A 4,933-nucleotide genomic window follows, 5' to 3' on the forward strand; every position below is an offset into this window, starting at 1 on the left:
TGGGAGAAACTGAGTGCTGTTTTCAGCCATAGTGGGGATCAGCTCAAGGTAGTTAAACCTTTAACAGTGAGCTTTTAAGCTCTGATACCACTTGTTGGTCCCTTATAACGTAACAAGTTAGTTCCAAGGGGGGGATAGGAACTATTTAAAATTTTAGTACGTTAAGGCTGACTTCTTTTTCTTTGAAAAAGGATTACACAGCGCGCTGAGTTAATTAAGATACTAGCTTAGTCAACTGGTGACTAAATCAGCTTCTTTCTTTGAGTCAGGAGATAGCAGTTGAGTCTATTCCTGAACTCAGATACTCAATGCACACAACTCAGCGTGACATCTTTACTTGGTCAGTTTTGTTTAAGCAAGCAATATATATATGAAGGAGTTTAAGGTTAGAAAGATGTTACTCAGCAGATTTATCCAGGTTCGGCCTCTAAGCCTACGTCCTGTCCCCGGAACACGTTCCGAGCTTTCGAATTCTCTACTGAGCTCTTTAACGGTAGAGCATCAAACCTTTTACAACTTAGAAGCTGAGTATAACAAGAGTACCTTCCTCTATACCTCTACTCACTCCTAATCTCTCGCTAAGTACTATAACCGAGTACTCAGCCTCTCCTTTCTAATCTCTAGAAATGATAAGGGTAAATTTCATCAATGGTGTACAACATTTGCCACATTTCACACTTTGGTGTACAACCTTCAATTTGTCTCACTAATATGTACGAACTTATAGGTAACCTCCCACTTTAGTGTACAACAGGTAAAAATGACCGGTCAACGCGCCACATCAGTAGTTTGACCGATCAAAAAGTCAAAATTTAATCCAAATAATATAACATTATTTTTATACCCTCATCTTCCTCCTTCCTCCTTTCTCCTTTCTCCTTTCTCCTTTCTCCTTCCCCATTTCCCTTTCTCTCTCTAACTCCTCTCTCCACTTTATTTCTTTTCATTAACTCCTCCCTCTCAAAGAAAATAAAATCTTAGACCTAATTCCTTGATTGCTGAATTTTATACCTTTCTTTCTCAAATATTCCTTCCTTTCACGTTGCTCAATTTCTGAAATTTAGAAACAACCTTTATCATTAAGAAAAAACCCAAGAGTCAAAACAAAAATTGACAAGTTCAGGGCGTCAGATGCATTTTATCCTTTTCTTTTTCTTTCTCTTTCTCTTTCTCTCTCTTTTTACAAAGAGATGTAAGGCGGTGAAATCATCGCCTCTTTAGCGGTTCATGAGGAATTAATGTAAATCAATTCAGCGATCCGAGGCTACAATTCTTTGTGCAGTCAACATGTGTATCTTGCTTGATACAGCATCAATAGCTCTAATGGCGTTTTTCTTCTTCTTCTATACATTTTTTAATTCTAGCTTAGTGTGTAATATAATCGAAATACATGATTTCGAAGTTTGAGCAAATTGAAGATGAAGTTATTATGTTTTCGGGGTTGAAGAGATGATAAATTCCTGTAATGATTATAACAGCAAGTTCAAAGGTTTAACTTGTAGTTGCAGTAAACATTAACTTATGGTGCTGTAATGGGGAGCTTATATCCAGATGCATAAACAACCTTGATATTGATGTAAAAAAATATGCAGCCAAGTCTTGTGATTCAACCTCACACTTTATTATTTTTTTATACCATATTGATTAGTTTGGAGTGTTCAGAAGATGAAATAAATTGATAATATATTTTTTAGAATATTCATGTGTGGAAAACAATCAATTTCCAAAGAATCTTCATGTGTGAACAGTGACTTCAATTTGAGAATCATAGTTTATCGCAGATCTCTTTTAATTTTTGCATATGATTATAAAGTTTAGGAAGAGAAATAAAGTAGAGAGAAGTTAATGAGAAAGGGAAAGAGGAAAAGTGGGAGAAGAGGGTATATATGTAATTTTATATTAGGTGTGTTAATTTTTGACTTTTTGACCGGTCAAACTGCTGATGTGGCGCGTTGACCGGTCATTTTTACTTGATGTACACTAAAGTGGGAGGTCACCTATAAGTTCGTATATATTAGTGAGACAAATTGAAGGTTGTATACCAAAGTGTGAAATAGGGATAAGGTTGTACACCATTGGTGAAATTTACCCGAAATGATAAAGATTTGTCCTAAACAATAATTGCTAAGACACCTTAGATGATTGAATAATCACTCTAGACTTTTACACGAAAGATATATAATTTGGTGTAAGAATTTGCTTTGCTTTTCTTCACAGAACTTGAGTAGAATTTTGGTCAGCGTAATGGCTTGATAATGTTCTGTGTATTGAAATGAAGCAACTGAAGGGCGCTATTTATAGAGACGTCTGAGACATCAGTCATTTTGAATTTCGAAATAACCGTTGGAGGGAAACGACTTCCTATCGTTGTCACTCAGTTTTGCTCAGAGCTCTCGGCCAATCAGATTTGAGTATCTTCTGTCCTCGGTCAGTGTTGAGCAGCTTTTAGTCAGCTCCGCAGAATGTCTCTCCATTTATGGTAAGGTCAACTAGACAGCGTCCTGTGTCTTCTGAACTTTACCCAAAGTGGAAATATTTTGTCTGGAAGTTGTTCTTGCTCAGCTGCTGTCTTGTACTCTTTGTCGATTCAACTCAGCAGCTTCACTCCGAAGTTGTTCAATGAAGGTCTTCTAGATCCTTCTCTTGCTGAGTTGCGTTTTGATCATAACGACAGCGTTTTGCACACGCGGGCCGAGTTGTCTTGATCTGTTTGACTTGGGCTTTGACTTCCGTATTAGGCTTTAAGACTTTTAGTCTTTATGTCTTATAAACAATTTAACTCAACATTGAACAAACACATTAGTTAAATAAATCAAAGCATTTAAACTTAGTGTGTTTAGAATATATTTAATTTTACTTAGATAATTTTGTCAAATCAAAATCATGTGGAAAGGTGTTTCAACAAACTCCCCCATTTTGATGTTGGCAAAACTATTCAGCGGGGAACTCAGTATTGAGCTCCCCCATGATAGTTGACCTATTATTACTTAGCAAACTCCTCCGTCAGGGTTGAGCTACTGACTTAGTTTTAACTCTAAACAATCGAGTAGGTCTAAGGTTAGTTTTCAGATATAGGTCAGCTCATGGAACATATTCTATTTTACCTAGTATTAAGCGGAAGGTTTATCATTCAGAGAGCGCTGAGTAATTGTTTTGTTCAATGGGTCTTATTAGACAGTGTTTTATAAGCATACAGGACAATGTCAAACATTTGATCAGCATGGGATACAATCAACAAGTATTATAGACAGTAAACACAGTTGATGTAATTGAAGATACATAATAACATAATACTCAGCATCATATGAAATAACTCAAGTTAGGATAAAAGATGCAAGTATTGTATTAAAGTAAAGTAGTCAGCATACATAGCAAAAGATGAGCATAAAAGAACATAGAGACTACAGACTAAGTTAAACAAAAACTGAGCTAGCCTATTTCTACTTCTTTTTCTTTTGCTTATACTGACTGCTTCTTGGAGCCTCCTGCTGAGTTCTGGCTTGTTCTTTCTCCCCCGTTTTGTCAGCATCGGGAGGAGCAGGAATTCTAAAAGAGTCAGTTAAGACTGCGGCGGTCAGTATGTCGGACAGCTCCTTAAGTTTATCGGCACTTTCATTGATGCCGTCAAAAACAATAATGCCTTCATCCAAGACATCTTTAGGTATACCTAGTTCAGCGGCGCTGAGTAAGCTCAGGATGTAGGCTTGAGACTTACCTACCCAAGTAATTGTATCTGACAGCGCAGCAAACGCTTGATGAAACGTCTTCAGCAGAGCTGAGTCATAGTATTGGCGCTGAATATTATTATGACGCACATGTGTGAAGGTCCTTTGGGTAGGTGCGTTGTACTACTTTCTTACCCTTGTCCTTTTGCTGCGGTTTCCCTTTGGAAGAGGCAGCTTGAGCTTTTTTGCTCGGCGTAGTAGCTCCAGCGTGGTCACGCTGAGTAGGAGAAGTAGGGTTTTCATCGGAGCGGTTATGGGATAGACCGGCACCGGAGATGTTTAGAGAAACTCTTGTCATATTCTCAGAGAAGTTTTGGGAATTCTTGAGAGAGAGAGAGTATAGATGCCAAAGCTTTCTAAGCGTAAAGAAACAAAAGTGGGAATTCATCCACTATTTATAGAGATGTTGAGTTAATCCGAGGCGTTGGGTTGTTCGTCTTACCTCGAGATTCTCAATCGACAAAGATTTTGGCATTTATGACACATACGGCGCGTGTGTTTTCTAATTATAGCCTATACGTCATCCTAGGTGGCTATTTAATTCGCGTGCTTTGCATTTAAGGTTTGCAACGGCTCTTTACTCAGTGTTAAGAATTGCAAGCGTTTAAACTTCTGAGTAGTCAGTGTTATGCAAAGGAATAGATATAATGCGTAGAAGCTCAGCTTGAGGTAAATACTTAACATATATATTTATCTACTCAGCATGCAATATCACAAATCATTCATCATGGAAATTCACTCAGCATGCATACTATACTTGGAATTTATTGAAGAGGATTAAACATACCAATGGCTTCTCTAAGTATGTTGAATTGCTCACGAGCCAGTGGCTTTGTGAAGATATCAGCAAGCTGCTCATCCATTGGGACATAGGTCAGCTTGATCTCACCTTTGAGTACATGGTCTCTAATGAAGTGATGTCTGATGCTGACATGCTTCATCCTGCTGTGCTAGATTGGGTTCTTTGATAGATCAATTGCACTTTTGTTGTCATATTTGACTTCAATTGTTTTAGTCTGAACACCATAATCTTCAAGCTGTTGCTTAATCCATAGGACTTGAGCAACACAGCTTCCAGCAGCAATGTACTCAGCTTCAGTGGTTGACAGGGCTACCAATGCCTGCTTCTTGCTGAACCAGGACACAAGACAGCTCCCAAGGAAGTGACATCCTCTTGAGGTGCTTTTTCGTTCAAGCTTGTCTCGTCC

The sequence above is a fragment of the Euphorbia lathyris genome, chromosome 9 (assembly GCF_963576675.1).
Source record: "Euphorbia lathyris chromosome 9, ddEupLath1.1, whole genome shotgun sequence".
Classification (NCBI taxonomy): Eukaryota; Viridiplantae; Streptophyta; class Magnoliopsida; order Malpighiales; family Euphorbiaceae; genus Euphorbia; species Euphorbia lathyris.